At 44.5% G+C, this 17,674-nt stretch overlaps 1 protein-coding gene across 5 annotated transcripts in view; it reads left to right on the top strand.

Annotated features, from left to right (window-relative positions):
- p2ry1 (purinergic receptor P2Y1) overlaps positions 1-17,674 on the top strand; it is a 161,821-nt gene that overhangs the window by 86,840 nt on the left and 57,307 nt on the right. For 2 of the 5 annotated variants that reach the window (XM_059992458.1, XM_059992469.1), the window contains exon 1: positions 10,151-10,647. The exons of 1 other annotated variant lie outside the window; for it this stretch is intronic. The gene's annotated coding sequence lies outside the window, so the exon portion shown is untranslated. Of the gene's footprint in view, positions 1-10,047; positions 10,648-17,674 lie in introns of those variants that run through there. 2 more of the 5 variants (XR_009516213.1, XM_059992449.1) reach the window with 2 other exon arrangements.

Here is a 17,674-nt window from a genome sequence, read left to right as displayed (position 1 = left end):
TGATGATAGAGTACAATGATAACTGTCAGACCACACTTGGAATATTGTGTTCAGTGCTGGTTGCTTGATAATAAAGAAGGATATGCAAGCTTTAGAGAGGGTGTAGAAGAGATATACCAGAATGCTGCCAGGATTAGGGAGCGTGTATTATAAGGATGGGCTGAGTGAGCTTTTTCGTTGGAAGGAGGATGAGACTTGACTTGATTGATTGAGGTGTACAAGATAATACGAGGCAAAGCCAGCACCTTTCTGCCAGGGCAGAAATAGCTAATACAAGAGGCCATAGCTTGAATGTGCTTGGAGAAAGTATAGGGGCGATGTCAGAGGTAGGTTTCAGATTGATGGCACATGGACTGTGCTGCCAGGGCTGGGCATAGAGGCAGATACATTAGGGACATTTAAGACGCTTTTAGGTAGGCACTTGCATGACAGAAAAATGGAGGGCTATGTGTGAGGGAAGAGTTAGATTGATCCTGGAGTAGGTTAAAAGGTCAACACAAAATTGTAAACCGAAGGGGCTGCTTTGTGCTGTACCCATTTTTCAGAATAGCTCACTATATTTTGTATTTATTTATTTATCTATCTATTTATCGATCCATCTATTAATTAATTAATCAATTTATTTACCTATCTAGCTATTTGTTTGTTTGTTTGTTGATTGATTGAGATACAGCACGAAATAGTGTCTTCTGACCCTTCGAGCTGTGGCACCAGCAACTTCCAAATTAACCCTAGACTGATCACAGGACAATTTACAATGACCAATTAACCGACCATCAACCAACCGGTTATCTTTTGACTGTGGATGGAAGCACATGTGACCAAAGGGGGAACGTACAAATTCCTTACAGGCAGCGGCGGGAATTGAACCCAGGTTGCTAATACTGTAAAGCACTGTGCTAACCACTATGCTACCATGCCCTAATAAGGTAGTTCTGAAATGTTGTCTTCCAAGAGGATCACAATCTTGTTGTGCTTTAGAGGCTTGCATGCCTTAATGATCCAGTGAGTTATACCAGCTGGAGTCAGGGTTTTATGCTTTGGCTCTAGATGGGGTCACCCGTGCCAAACAGGTCAAAGGGTAGAGGACAGACTAAGTGTGGCCCACCGGTCCTCCAGGCTAACAACCCTGACTGGTCAAACTGAATTGTTATGGAAACAGCAATGAAGAACCCTTCTACATCTACGTGTGACAGCACTCCTGAATCTCTGCCAGGGACTTACATGACTGACAGTAGTGAAAACTGAGAGGAAGCTACTGTCACGATGAAGGAAGCCATGAACACTGCCAGAGATGGAGGACCTTCATTGCTGCCCTAAACACCAGCGGCGTAATGGGGAGTAAGTCAGTCAGTAAAGAATGAGTTGTGGTTGATATCTAAGCAGGTGCAGAATCTGATTTGTGCAGTGGAATAGACTGCTGAACAATAAATGTTTAAACGTTGGTCATAGAAAAGTCTCTTCAGGGGATGGTGTTGTGTCAGTCTAATTAAACTAGTAATTAAAAGCCTACTAGACGTCCCTTCTGCCTCCACAAGTCCATGTCCCTCCATTTTCTGTATATTCATGTGCCTGTCTAAGATCTTCTGAAGCTCATCCATTGCATTCCTTTGTGGGCTTCATCCTTTGTAGGCATCATGATAGAATAGTTTGGGGAGTTCCAGGGTTCAGAGTACAATTCCGGCACCACCTGTGAGGAGTTTGCACGTTCTCCCTATGAGTGAGTGAGTTTCCTCCAGGTTCCTCCACAGTCCAAAGACATGATTTTTATTAGGTTAGTTGTCATTGTAAGTTGTCCTGTAATTTGGTTAGGGTTAAATCAGTAGGTTGCTGGGTGGTGAGGCTCATTGGGCTGAAAGGGTCTGATCTGTGCTGTATCTCTAGATAAATAAAAGTAAATAAAATAAAATATTTGCCTCCACCACCACCATTGGCAGCATATTCCAGGCAGACACCACTCTCTGTGTCAAAAAACATGGCCTGCATATCTCCTTTGAAATTTAATCCCCTCTCTCACCTTCAATGCATGCCTTCTACTGTTAGACATTTCAAGATGGGAAACAGATACTGGTGCTCCATATCCCCCAAAATCTGAAAAACGTGCAGGTTTGTAAATTAAATGGCCTCTGTAAATTGCCCCTGGTGTAATAAAAACAAAAAAAAAATCCAGCGAGCAGCAGTTCTGTGGGCAAAAATACCTTGTTAATGAGAGAGGTCAGAGGAGAATGGCCAGACTGGTTCAAGCTGATAGAAATACTCAGAAACTCACATAACCACGTGGAACAACAGTGATGTGCAGAGGAGCATCTCTGAATGTGCAACACATTGAACCACGAAGTGGATGGGCTACAACAGCAGAAGACCATGAACAGCAGGTACCTAATAATGAGGCCACTGATTATAGGTGAGTGGTTGAATTTGGGTGGAGATAGGTAATGCGGAGTTACTGAGAATGTGGGGAAAATGTTATCGAGTTACGATAAGATTAGTATAAATGGATGTTTGATGGCTAGTACAAATCCTGTGGGCCAAATGGCCTGTTTACTTCCTTTATCTTTCTAACCTCTATCCTTGGTAATGTTTTGCATTTTAAGTATTAGCCTATATCTCCCTAATTTGATAACATTCTAGTTTAAAATGCTATTAAAAAATAATGAAGTTATCAGTCCACTGAAGAAGCATTCCCATCAGAATATTGCTGATCAATGACATCATCCAACACCGTCATCCCCTTAGCACCAATTAACAAGCTTCGAAAACTGGGCTTCTGTACCTCTCCCTATAACAGGATCGTGGACTTCATTATCAGGAGACCACTGTCTGTGTTAATAGAACAGAATGTCTACTCCTCACTAACAATCAACACTGGCGCACCTCAACAATGTGGACTTAGCCCCCTGCTCCACTCCCCCTACACTCACGATTATGTAGCTAAGGTCAGCTCAAGGGCATCTATGAATTCACTGATGTTGGTAGAATCTCAGATGGCAATGATGAGGCTTAGAGGAATGAGATAGATTGGCCGGTTGAGTGGTGTCACAAGAACAACCTCACACTCAGTGTCAGAGGCACTAATGAATTGATCGTAGACCTCAGGAGGGGGAAGTTGGGAGAATATGCACCAGTCCTCATTGAGGGATCAGCAGAGGAAAGGGTGAGCAGCTTCAAGTTCCTAGGTGTCAGCATCTCTGAGGATCTACTCTCGGCTCACCACTTTGATGCAATTATGAAGAAAGTATGCCAGCTGCTTAACTTCATTAGGAGTTTGAGAAGTTTTGATATGTCACCAAAATTTCCACGATGTCTATGAGAAAGCATCCTGATGAGTTGCATTCCAGTCTTGTATGGGGGCTCCGATTCACAAGTGTTATAGAATCAGCCAGCTCCACCACAGGCACAATCCTTCCCATCAACTAGGACACCTTCAAGAAGGCGACATCCATTACTAACGGCCACATCATCCTATACAAGTCCTCCTCTCATTACCACATCAAGGAGGGTGTACAGGAGCCTGAAGTCCCAGACTTAATAAATCAGAAACAATTTCTTCCTCTCAGATATCAGATTTCTGAACAGTCCATGAACTTGTGAACACTACCTTGTTATTCCTTTAGTTTGTTTTTTTTTTGAAACAGTGTAATTTGTGTCTTTTCACTGTACTGCTGCTGAAAAACAAAATAAAGTTACAAAATATATCAGAGTTAGTAGTCCTGATTCTATTTCTGCTCCAGATTTCCTCATGTAACACAGTCCTCTGAGCCCATGAGTCAGCCCCTGCACACCACACCCACAACATGCTCCTGACACCCTTACAGTAACTGGGATGTTTTGCTGACTTAATGGATATGTCCATGCTGCCTGAAGGCAGGTTACGTGTTCTCGAATTACTGGGAGGGATGTCCTTGATTTTAGTCAGCCTGGGAGATGCCAGGATGGGCATGGGCATGCCCAGTGCTGATCCATGCACTGATGCCCATGCTCTCTCCGCCTGCTACTGTTTCCAGCAGCAAGTGAGGAAATTAAGTCTACTCCAGCGGAGTCGGGAGCATCAATGTCCCCTCTGTTGCAGCAGCGATCACTGCACTGTGATACGTGACGTGCATTAGCAGCTGTGGGTGGAATGATCCTGAGGTGAGGAAGGTGAAAGTTAGGGTGACCTTGACTTCACACAGAGAACAGTACAGGCACATGTGTGATCTTGTAACTGAATCGGAATCTGATTTATTATCACAGTCTTATGTGACAGTGGCAGGGTGGAGGTACGTCTCTGCCAAAGGAGGTGTAAAGTGCTCCTTCCCTCTGCTAGCCTGCAGGCCCAATCAGGATCATCTGAAGCCATGGGAGTTGCTGGAAGATGGTTGTATCACAAGTCCTGGTAATGCGACCACTGACACCAGGCAGACAATCACTAAGCAGGATTGATAATGGCTGGGGTCACTCTCTTATAAAGACACTGCCCAGAAGACAATTTTTGGTAGAAAAATTTGCCAAGATCAATCATGGTCATGAAAAGACCACGATCAGCCATGTCATATGACACGGTACATACAGTAACAAATGAATGAACTTATGTGACATGAAATTGCTTTATCTTGGCAGTAGCACAGTGCAAAGACATAGATAGATAGATAATAAATAAATAAATAAAATTGTGCAAAGAGATAATAAGGTAATATTAATGGGCAGTTCAGAATTTGATGGTGGAGGGGAGGAAGATGTATCTGTGTCATTGGGTGTGGATCTTCAGGCTCCTGTACCTCCTCCCTGATGCTTGTATTGAGAAAAGGGCATGTCCATAAGATCATAAGACAAAGGAGCAGAAGTCAGCCATTCGGCCCATCGAGTCTGCTCCGCCATTTCATCATGAGCTGATCCAATCTCCCCTTTAGTCCCATTCCCCTGCCTTCTCACCATAACCTTTGATGCCCTGACTACTCAGATACCTATCAATCTCTGCCTTAAATACACCCAATGACTTGGCCTCCACTGCCGCCCGTGGCAACAAATTCCACAGATTCACCACCCTCTGGCTAAAAAAACTTTTTCGCATCTCTGTTCTGAATGGGCGCCCTGCAATCCTCAAGTCATGTCCCCTCGTACTAGACTCCCCCACCATGGGAAACAACTTTGCCACATCCACTCTGTCCAGCCTTTCAACATTCAAAATGTTTCTGTGAGGTCCCCCCTCATTCTGCTAAACTCCAAGGAGTACAGTCCAAGAGCGGTCAAACGTTCCTCATATGTTAACCCTCTCATTCCCAGAATCATTCTAGTGAATCTTCTCTGAACCCTCTCCAATGTCAGCACATCCTTTCTTAAATAAGGAGCCCAAAACTGCACACAGTGCTCCAAGTGAGGTCTTACCAGTGCCTTATAGAGCCTCAACATCACATCCCTGCTCCTATACTCTATTCCTCTAGAAATGAATGCCAACATTGCATTCGCCTTCTTCACCACCGACTCAACCCGGAGGTTAACTTTAAGGGTATGAGGACTTCCAAGTCCCATTGCATCTCAGAACTTTGAATTCTCTCCCCATTTAAATAATAGTCTTCCCATTTATTTCTTCTACCAAAGTGCATGACCGTATACTTTCTGACATTGTATTTCATTTGCCACTTCTTTGCCCATTCCCCCAATCTATCCAAGTCTCTCTGCAGACTCTCTGTTTCCTCAGCACTACCGGCCTCTCCACCTATCTTTGTATCATCAGCAAACTTAGCCGCAAAGCCATCTATTCCATAATTCAAACTGTTGATATACAACGTAAAAATAAGCGGCCCCCAACACGGACTCCTGTGGAACACCACTGGTAACCGGCAGCCAACCAAAATGGGATTCCTTTATTCCCACTCTCTGTTTCCTGCCAATCAACCAGCGCTCTATCCTCAAATGTAACTTCCCCGTAATTCCATGGGCTCTTATCTTCTTGAGCAGCCTTATGTGTGGCACCTTGTCGAAGGCCTTCTGAAAATCAAAAGTGCTCCAGACAGTGAGGGTCCTTAATGATGGATGCACCTTCTCACCTCTGTTCATCAGGCTCTGTGGGACAATAGTGTTGAACACCGAACTGACATCCAGAAATGGCATTCTCACATAAGTGTCCTTGCTTTCAGGTGCGTCAGGGCCAGGTGCATGAAAAAGAGTGATAAGAAAGTTAAGAAGATAATTAGGAGAGAAAGAAAGAGAGGAGTGAAATAGGAGAGAGAACGAGGAATAACAATGATAGAAAGAGAGAGGAAGGGGAAAAGGTTAGAAAGAAAAAGAGCAACAGCCCTGCACAGAGAAAGAGAGACTATGAGGAGAGAATGGAGGAAGAAAGAACAGAAAAAGTGTGAGAGAGCAAGAAAAGAGAGTGAGAGAGAGAGAGAGAGAAAGAAAGAGAGAGAGGGGGAGAGAAAGAAAGAAAGAAAGAAAGAGAGAGAGAGAGAGACAGAGAGAGAGAGAGAGAGAGAGAGAGAGAGAGAGAGAGAGAGAGAGAGAGAGAGAGGTTTATAGTGTCCAGCCCTGTTGTTGAGCCTACAGCATGTGTGAAGATCACCACCTTCCACCACATCTGACAATATTCAGGTCACCGGGTCTAAAGTCTTCACTGCAAGGTGTTTGGGTGTCACTCAGATGAGGTCATGTGGGTGGAAACAACAGAAGCCAACACAGAAACCTCACCAAGAAAACTGAGCAAACAATGTCAGTGGCTGGAATTCAAGCAGCCAGAAGTATCCCCAGAGGTGCTCCAGTGCATTTCCAACCACTCCATGGTGATTGTTTTTATTGCCGTGCAGATGACGTTCCAGATTGCAAGCGTCTCATGACCATTCAGTTTTCTTGAAGGAACGTTACTGGTGCAAGGCAGAAATAGCCAAGCCCGTCAGAGTACAGCAATTTCTGTAAGTATAGCAGTGATGGTGACCAGGTCATCCATTTTGGTTGAGGGGTATGTCGATAAGTTGCTCAGGAGAGCACAGAGTACATTTAGTATAGTCGAATCTATTAGCTGGCTTTAAATTATTCAAAGGCAGGATCTACAACACAACAACATCATCTTGAAAGTTCACCTTATGAGTTGAGGGTAAATTTAATGGTATTAGTGTAGATAGGTCAGTATCTATATAGTGGGCCGAATGGCCTGCTTGTACACCTTTTGACTCGATGGGTCAAGGAGCAAAATTTGAACCTGGCTCAGAAATAGAGTTCTCACAATCAAGGGAACCACAGCTGAGGAGGGAGAGGGGTGTCACAGAGTGACTGAGTTGTACAGCACAGAAACAGGCCCTTTGGCCCACCGACTCAATGCTGACCATTGTTTGGAATTAAATGACCTTGCTTGGTATCTCAGGGCTGGGTGTGCTGCCACTGTGCCACCTACCACCTGGCACTTCTTCTCTGCCACCTGTTCTACAACTCTCCCATGGTGCTCCGCTCTCACCTTTCCCAACATCCTTTGCTCCCTCCAGATTTACAAACTCGCCCTCTGCTCCACATTGACAAATATAGTACTGTGCAAAAACCTTAGCATCCAAGCTATATATTATATATATATATATATATATATATATATATATATATATATATATATATATATATATGTGCCTAAGACTTGGAACAGTACTGTAAACAGACAATAAATATCAAGAACATGAGATAAAGAGTCCTTGAAAGTGAGTCCATGGGTTGTGGGAATAGTTCAGTGATGGGGCAAGAGAAGTTAAATGAAGTTATTTCCACTGGTTCAAGAGTCTGATGGTTGAGGGATAAGGACCATTCCTGAAACCAGTAGTGTGAGGTCTGGGGCTTCTGTACCTTCTGCCTGATGGCAGCAGTGAGAAGAGAGCATGTCATGGGTTGTGAAGGGGGTGATGGGGAGGTCCCTGATGATTGTTGTTGCTTTCCTGCAAGTTCACCATGTCAATGTGCTCAAAGGAGGTGAGTCTTTTACCTATGCTGGACTGGGCTGTATCCACTACTTTTTTGTGGGATTTTCTGTTCAACAGCTTTAGTGTTTCCATACCAGACCATGATGCAACCAGTCAATATACTCTCCACCACATGCCCATTGAAGTTTGTCGAAGTATTAGATGTCATGCTGAATCTTCACAAATTTCTGAGGGAGTAGAGGAACTGCCATGTTTTCTTCATAACTGCACTTGCATGCTGGGCCCAGCATCTACCACTTCTCTGGCAGCTCATTCTTTCTACCATAAGACCATAAATCATAGGGTCAGAATTAGGGCATTTGGCCCAACAGGTCTGCTCCACCGTTCCATTGTGACTAATTTATTATCCCTCTCAACTTCATTTTCCTGTCTTTTTCCTGTAACCTTTGACATCCTTACTAATGAAAAACCAATGAGCCTCTACTTTAGGTATTCCCAAAGACTTATTCTCCTATGATTTCTCCATTTGATCCCCATTCAGAAAATAGAGAATAGAAGAAAGAGCTTATACTTTCTACCAGATTGCATAATCATACACTTCCCTGCACTATGATCCATCTGCCACTTCTTTGCCCATTCGCATTATCTATCTAGGGTCTTCTGCAGACTCCCTGCTTCTTCAACACAACCTGCCCCTCTACTGATCTTTGTATCTTCCGTAATCTTGGGCACAAAGCCATCCATTCCTTCAACCAAATCAGTGTCATATAATGGGAATAGAATTGGTCTCAACACCACTCTCTGTGTGAAAACCCTCCCCTGCAGATCTCCCGTGTGTTTCCCCCTCACATTTCCTCCAGTGTGTTTCCTCCAGTTGTAGACTCCCCTGTATGGGGGGAGAGGAATCTGTGACTTTAACTGTGCACCCCATTATGTTATGAAACTGTAAAGTCACCCCTTAGCCCTCAGCTTCCTGCAGTCCAAGAATAACAGTCCCAGTCTGTTCAGCTTCTTATAACTCAAGCCCTCCAGTCCTGAAAAGATTTTGAAATTGGTGAATTAGTGAATGACTCTCATATGTACTGAGGTACAATGAAAAACTCTGTTCTGCATGTCATCAGTACATAACATTTCATTGCATTAGGGAACTGATGGCAAGGCAAAACAGTAACAGAATGCAGAATGATCAGGCAGAAATGAGGGTTTTAGACAGGGTGGCAGGGTGCAGATACACCCCACCAAAGGAGGCGTAAGGTGCTCCTTTCCTCCACTAGCCTGTAGGTCACCCTTGGGCAAGGTGTAACGCCTGCTTAGCTCCGCAATCAGGGCCACTGAAAGTCATGGGGCAGGTGGTGGATGGTTGTATGAGCAGCTGGTGCACGTCAGGTCCTGGTTTTGTGCCTGGTGACGCCAGGCCAAAAATCTCTGAAGAGTATTCATAATGGCTGGGCTAACAGGTCTTGTAAATAAGAAGACAATGGCAAGCTACTTCTGTAGAAAAATTTGCCACATGCCAAACGACATGGCACATAATGATGATGACAAACAGGGTAAATGCGAGCAGGCTTTTTCCACTGAATTTGGGTGAGACTAGAACTAGATGTCATTGGTTAAGGGTGAAAGGAGAAATGTTTAAGAGGAACATGGGAGGGAACTTCATTCAGAGGATGGGAGTGTGGAGCAAGCTGGTGTACGTGGTGGATACCGGTTCAATTTCAACATTTAAAAAAACTCGGATAGGTACATGGATGTGAAGGGTATGGAGAGCTATGATCCCGGTGCAGGTTCGGCATGGACTAGATGGGCCAAAAGGCCTGTTTCTGTTCTGTGATCTGTGACTGTTACGGTTACAGAGAAAGTAGACTATAAGATGCAAGGCCACAGCGCAGAAGATCGTGAGTTCCAATAGTCCATTTTATGATCAACAGTCTTATAACTGCAGGGTAGAAGCTGTCCTTGAGTTTATGATACGTGCTTTTAAGTCTTCGTATCTCCCGCCTGATGATAATCAACTACACCAGCGGCAAATGCCGCCGCTTGTCTGGGGAAAATTGAATTTGTGCACAGAACTGGCGTGGCCGGCGGCGAGTTATGTCCCGCCTTGAAACTGAACACCTGTCAATCATTCCTCCGCTTCCGTGTGCCAGTTAATAAAGGGACTATTAACCGAAAACTTTAGAATTCCACAGTTTCTAAGAGGAAATAATTTTACCCAATTGAAAGAGCGCAAAGGGGAGTTGGTTTGCAGAAATAAAAACCCTTCAGGCTAAAGGGAGAGCGAGGAGAATGAAGTATTGAATGGTGGAACGTCCTCTGCGTTTCCCACTCCTTATCTCGGCTGGAGTGTCCACAGAGCGGGGCGAATGTAACTAATTAATTCGGAGATCTCGAGGTTATTTCACAATCGTCAAGAGTGCGAGATGAAATCCGATGCGGTCAATGTAATGTTACACCGGCGAGAGGCAGAGAGAGAGGGAGAGAGGGAGAGGAAAAATGGAAAGGGAGGGGGCTTGCAAGGCCACGCCCGCCCCGTGACGCTGCTCTACAGAACCGCGGACAGGAGTGACACTAGATAGACGCACATTGTGGGCTCTGTATGTCTGCGAACACGGTGAGCTCTTTCGGAGGGTACAGTGACTTTCAATGGAAGAGATCAAAGGACGCAAGGACGGGGAGAAACTTCTCTTTAACGCCCGCGCCTCCCTCTCCGGCTGTTCCCGGTGGATGTGATTCTTGACCTATCGTTGGGTATTTGGGAAGTCTGCAGTATGTGGTACGAAAACTTTCATCTTGTTAAGATAACCTTTGTGTCTCTTTCGAGTAACTTTGTTATGACAAGGGACTGCGCGTGCCTTAAACCCGCGTGTGGTTTTCTGCCGTGACAGTCCTCGATTTTCTGGGCTGATCTGACGTTCGCCTGGCTGTTCTTGTGTTAATAGGAATTCGCGACTCGGCAGGTTGCAATACGCCCCGGTGTTAAGTGAACTGTGTGCAGTTAAAGAGAAAAAAATATATAAGTGTCAATGAGAAAGCATGTGTGTGGGTTGATGGAATGGGAGTGTCAGGCGAGCAGGCATATCTCAGCTGTAGTGGAAGTCACTAAACTGGTGTTCCCAGTATTTGAGAGTAGAATTCGCAATCCCACCTCCCGCTTCTCGCGCATGGCCCTCCACGCTGGAAACCTTCAAGCTTTTTAAAGGTAATAAATGTTCAAAGTTCCAAGTGCATTCATTATCAAAGGATAATTATCTTAGACAACGCTAAGATTCATTTTCCTTCAGGCATTCACAGTAACGCGTTAGAATCAATGCAAAGCTTCGCACGAAGACTGCCAAACAACCAATGTGCATAAGAAGATGTTTTGCAATCGTACAAACTGTGCAATTTGGGAGAAAAAAAATACTGAGAACGTGAGTTGTAGAGTATTTGAAAGTGATTCCAGAGGTTGTGGAATCAGTTCAGAGTTGAGGTGAGTGAAGTTATCCACGCTGGTTCGAGAACCTGGTGGTTGAAAGGTAGCTGATCCTGAACCTGGTGGTGTGGGTCCTGAGACTGCTCCACCTCCGGCCCGGTGTCAGTAGCGAGGAAGCAGCATGGTCTGGATGTGGGGGTCCCAGAGAATGGCTGCTGCTTTCTTGTGGCATCTCTCGTTGTAGATGTGCTCAGTGGTGGGGAGGGTTCTATCAGAAAGGCTAATGTCGTAATAGAGGGGTTGCAGAATTAGTGAGGAGTGAATGCACAGGAGAATGTTTGGAGGAGATAACATCATGAAGGGCATAAATAGGTTGAATGTTCCCGGGGAACTAAACACCAGAGGATTTACGTTTTGAGAGGGCAGATTTAAATGGTAATTTGGCTTCAGATTTCCGAACGGTCCACGAACCCACCAAATGTTCAAAGTAAATTTATTATCAAAGTTCATATATGTCACTTTAAAGGCAACAAACTGTGCAAATATGAAAAGAAAGAAATAATAATTATTATTATAAGCAATAAATATCGAGAGCATGAGATGAAGTCCTTGAAAGTGAGCCCACGGGTTGTGGAAACAGTTCGGTGATGGGGTAGGTGAAGTTATCCCCTTTGGTTCAAGAGCCTGATTGTTGAAGGGTGACATTGCTGTTCCTGAGCCTGGTGGTGTGAGTCCTGAGACTCCTGTACCTTCCTTCCTGGCGGCAGCAGTGAGAAGAGAGCATGACCTGGGTGGTGGGGGTCCCTGATGATGGATGCTGCTCTGTGTAATTGTGCTCAATGATGGGGAGGGATTTACCTGTGATGGACTGCACCATATCCACTAAACGCAGCCTCAACCACTCCTCTTTGTCGCAATCTGTCTAACTAACTATTGTTCTGTATAGTTCAAAGTTCAAGGTAAAGTTTATTTTCAGAGTTCATGTATGTCACCACAAAGGACCTTGAGAATCTTTACTTCCTGTGGGAATACTCAGCAAATCTATAGAAAAGAAACTGTAAACGGGATCAATGAAAGATCACGTAGAGCGTAGAAGACAACAAACTGCAAATGCATATATAAATAAATAGCAATAAATAACAAGAACATGCAATGACAAGATAGAGTCCTTAAAGTAAGATCGTTGGTTGCGGCAACATCTCAACAGATGGGCGGGTGAGTGTAGTTATTCCCTTTTTTTACAAAAGCTGAGGCATCGCAATTGTTCTTGAACCTGCTGATGCAAGTCCTGAGGTTTTTGTATCTTCTACCTGATGGCAGCAGCGAGAAAAGAGCGTGCATGGCATGAGAGGTGATGCTCTTTGATGCTGGATGCTGTTTTCCTATGACAATGTTTCAGGTCAATGGTTCTCAATTCTCAATGGTTGTGAGGGCTTTACCTATGATTCACTGGGCCAAGACCACTCCCTTTTGTCAGATTTTCCACCCAAGTGTATTGGTGTTCCCATACTAGGCCATAATGCAGCCAGTCAGTACACTTGCTGATACACATCTAAATAAGTTTGTCAAAGTTTTTGATGCCATGCTGAATCTCTGCAAACTCCTAAGGAAGTAGAGGTGCAGCCATAGTTTTGTGGTAATTGCACTTACATGCTGGGCTCAGGACAGGTCCTCTCAAGTAATAACACCCAGGAATTCAAAGTTACTGACCCTTTCCACCTCTGATGAGGACTCGGACCTCAGGTTTCTCTCTTCTGGTCTACAATCAGACCCTATACATCATTCTATCTCTCATTCTATCATTCTGTCTATCCTCCAATCCCATTATTTATCAGTCCTTTTATCCTTCCATCATTCTGTCAATCAAGCATAGTCTTTATTTGCCATTTATATGCCCGAGGAAGGGTCCCAGTCCGAAACATCAACTGTTTACTCTTTTCCATCAATGCTGCCTGCCCTGCGAGTTTCTCCTATTTTGTGTGTGTTGAAAAGAAATTATGGACCAGTTAACCTGACCTCAATTATTGGGAAGATGTTGGAGCCAATTGTCAAGGAAGTGGCTTTTGGATTCTTGGAGGTCCGTGATGAAATAAGCCAAAGTCAGCATGGTTTCCTTAAGGCAAAATCTTGCCTGACAAACCTGTTAGAATTCTTTGAGAAAATAACAAGCAGGATAGACAAACTCAGTGGATGTTGCGTACTTGGATTTTTGGAAGGCCTTTGACAAGGAGCCACACATGAGACTACTTAACAAGCTATAAGTCCATGTCGTTACAGGAAAGGGTCTAACATGGATAAAGCAGCAGCTGATTGGCGAGAGGCAAAGAGTGGAAACAAAGGGAGCCTTTTCTGCTTGGCTGCCAGTGACGGGGTTGGTGTTGGGACTGCTTTCTACTTAGTATGTCAAAGATTTTGATGATGGAATTGCTGGTTTGTGGACGATATGAAGATAGGGGGAGGGGCAGTTAGTGTTGAGGAAGCAGCGAGGCTGCAGCAGGACTTGGACAGATGAGGAGAATGGGCAAAGAAGTGGCAGATGGAATGCAGTGTCATGAAGTGTTTGGTCATACATTTTGTTAGAAGGAATACAAGCACAGACTATTTTCTAAATGGAGAGAAAATTCAAAAATCAAAGATGCGAAGTGGACTTGACAGCCCACATGCAGGATTCCCCAAAGGTTAACTTGCCTGGTTCTGAAATGGCACCATCTCGGATCGCAAGACCCTGCAGCAGATACTGAGGTCAGCTGAGAAGATCATCGGGGTCTCTCTTCCCATCATTACAGACATTTGCACTAGATTCAAGATTCAAAAACTTTATTGTCATTCTAACTGTCCATCAGTTCTGCAGGGCAGAATGAGACAGCATTTCCCAGGAGCAGTGCAATCATAACATAACAAACGCAACACTAAATAATAAACATAACAATAAATAGTAAAACACAACAGCCACATGTCAGTTAAAAACAAGTTATAAGTGTCCAGTGCAAGTTAAAAGTGTCCAAAGCAGAGTCAGGTAGAGCAGCTATTTAGCAGTCTGACTGCCTGTGGGAGGAAGCTGTTTAGTAGCCTTGTGGTTTTAGTTTTGATGCTCCTGTAATGTTTACCTGATGGCAGAAGAACGAACAGTTCATGGAGAGGGTGTGAGGGGTCTTTAATGATGTACTGTGTCTTCTGGAGGCATCGACTCTGAAAGAGGTCTTGGACAGAAGGTAGGGAGACCCCAATAACCTTGTCTGCTCCCCTAACCACCCTCTGCAAGGCACTGCAGCTGGAGTCCCAGGTTGTGATGCAAAAGGTCAGCACACTCTCAACCACGCCTCTGTAGAATGTAGTTAAGATGTTAATGGGGAGTGATGCTTGTTTAAGCTTCCTCAGAAAGTGCAATCTCTGCTAGGCTCGTTTCACAATCCCAGTGGTGTTCCTGGACCAGGTGAGATTGTCTGAGATCTGCACCCCAAGCAACTTGATGTTTTCCACTCTCTCCACTGTGGAGCCGCTGATGCTGAGGAGTGTGTGCTCAGGCTGAGACCGTCTGAAATCGACGATCATCTCCTTGGTTTTGGTGACATTAAGCATCAAGTTGTTGTCACTGCACCAGCTCTCTAGGTGTTTAACCTCCTCCCTGTACATTGTTTCATCATTTTTGCTGATGAGCCCCACCACTGTGGTATCATCAGCAAATTTAATGATCAGGTTCTCCTTGAATCTGGCTGCACAGTCATGTGTTAGCAGTGTAAACAGCCGTGGGCTGAGCACACAGCCTTGTGGGGATCCAGTGCTCAGTGTGATGGAGTTAGCGATGTCCCTGCCAACACGGACTGACTGTGGTCTCTCTGTCAAGAAATCCAGAATCCAGCGACACATGGCAGTGTTAAGGCCAAGCAGCGACAGCTTCTCCACTAGTCTCTGCGGGATGATGGTATTGAACGCTACACACTGCATCCGCAAAGCAAACAGCATTATGAAGGACCCCATTCACCCCTCATACAAACTCTTCTCCCTCCTGCCTTCTGGGAAAAGACACCAAAGCATTCGGGCTCTCACGACTAGCCTATGTAACAGTTTCTTCCCCCAAGCTATCAGACTCCTCAATACCCAAAGCCTGGACTGGCATCTTACTGCCCTATTGTCTTGTTTATTATTTATTGTAATGACTGCACTGTTTTGTGCACTTTATGCAGTCCTGGGTAGGTCTGTAGTCTAGTGTAGCTTTTTTTTCTGTGTTTTTTACGTAGTTCAGACTGTACTGTGTCATGTAACACCATGGTCCTGAAAAAAAGTTCTCATTTTTACTATGTACTATACCAGCATTTATGGTCGAAATGACAATAAAAGTGACTTGACTTGACTTGAGTCGGTGGTGAGGAAGGCAAACGCAATGTTAGCTTTTCTTTTGAGAGGACTAGAATATAAAAGTAAGGATGTATTGCTGAGCAACACACACAAGATGCTGGAGGATCTCAGCAGTTTAGGCAGCATCTATGGAAATGAATAAACAGTCAACATTTTGGGTAGAAACCTTTCTTTAGGACTGAAAAGGAAGGGGGAAGATGCCAGAACAGAAAGGTGGGGGGTTAGGAAGAGAAGGAGGATAGTTTGGTGATAGGTGAAGCCAGATGGGTTGGAAAGATAAAGAGCTGGAGATGAAAGAATCTGATGGGAGAGAAGAGTGGGCTATCGGAGAAAGGGAAGGAGGAGGGGACGCAGAAGGAGGTGATAGGCAGGTGAGAAGAAGTAAAAAGACTGAGAGTCAAACAGAAGAAGAGGAGAGGGGTGAATATTTTTACTGGAAAGAGAAATCAATATTCAGGCAACCTAGATGGAATATAACATGTTGCTCCTCCACCCTGAGGGTGTCCTCATCTTGGCACAAGAGGTTGCAATAGATCAACACATCAGAACGGGATTTGGAATCAGAATTCAAATGTTTGGCCACCCACCAGGAAATTCTGCTTTTTGAAGATGGAGCGGAGATGCTTGACAAAGCTGTCCCCCAATTTATCACCAGTCTCACCACTGTAGAAGATGCTGCATCGGGAGCACCAGAGACAATAGAAATGCCAGCAGATGAAGTGTTGCCTCAGCTGGAAGAACTGTTTGTGGCCCTGAATGGAGGTGAATAGGCAGATGTAGCGCTAAGGCTGCTTGCAGGGATTTAAGTGCTGGGAGGGAGTTTAGTGCAAAGAGACTGAGAAAAGAGAGTAGCATTTTTACAGGAGATAGGTGGGGAGAGGTATATTTAAAGTAACTGTAAGAATCGATAGGTTTATAAAAGATAGATATCGCTTGACAGTTTGTCTCCAGAGATGGAGAAGGAAAAATCAAGAAAGTGGAGGATGGTGTCAGAAATGGACCAAGTAAATTTAAGAGCAGGGTTGAAGTTAGGAGTAAAGTTGATGGAATTGATGAGCTCAGCATGGATGCAGGAAGCAGCACCAATGCAGTTGTCAATGTAGTGGAGGAAGGGTTGAGGAGTTGGGCTGTAATCTTGAGCCTTTATTAGGCACTGCGGGGGGGGGGGGGGGACTCACTTGAAGTATTTTAAGGAGTTTTGGGTCCCTTGTTTGAGAAAGAATACACTGGCATTGTAGAGGGTTTAGAGAAGGTTAATGAGAATGATTACGGGTTTGAACGACTGATCGTGTGAGGAGTGATTGATTGCTCTGGACCTTTACTTGCTGGAATTAAGGAACATTGGAGCGGATCTCATTGAAAGCTATCATATACTGAATGGCCTTGATAGAGTGTATGTGGAGAGGTTTTTTTTTATGGTAGGGGAGTCTAGGACCAGAGGGCACAGATTTAGAACAGAGGGACATCTATTTAGAATGGATCTGATGAGGAATTTCTTTAGCCAGGGGTTGGTAACTCTGAATTCATGCCATAGGCTGCTGTGGAAGCTAGGTCATTGGGTGCATTTAATGTAGAGGTTGATAGGTTCTTGATTAGACAAGGCATGAAAGGTTATGGAGAGAGGGCAGGATAATGGGGTTGATTAGCCAGGAAAAAATGGCAGAGTGGACTCAATAGCTGAAGAGCCTAATTCTGCTCCATGTCTTATGGTCTGTGTCTGTCTCTCTATCCATCCTGCTATCTGTCTATTTATCTCTATCCTATGCATCCATGTATCCTTATATTGACTGGAGTACTGTGCAAACGCGATTGTGTATGTCCAATGAAGAGCTTCAACGGGAAACCCAGTCTCTATAAAAGAGAACTACCACCTAGCAGAATAGTCTGAGTCGGAGTAGGAAGGCTTTGGCTCAAACAGGACTTTGGCGAGAATAGGCGGAGCCTAGGTAAGTTCATCCCTTATTTCTTATTCAGCTCCAGAGAGGATAGAGGGCATGTCTGTAGAGCCTGTGTTCTGTTCGGGGTGTCGGAT

This window comes from Hypanus sabinus, chromosome 2, assembly GCF_030144855.1.
Source record: "Hypanus sabinus isolate sHypSab1 chromosome 2, sHypSab1.hap1, whole genome shotgun sequence".
Taxonomy (NCBI): Eukaryota; Metazoa; Chordata; class Chondrichthyes; order Myliobatiformes; family Dasyatidae; genus Hypanus; species Hypanus sabinus.
This window is presented reverse-complemented; position numbering and strand designations above follow the sequence as displayed.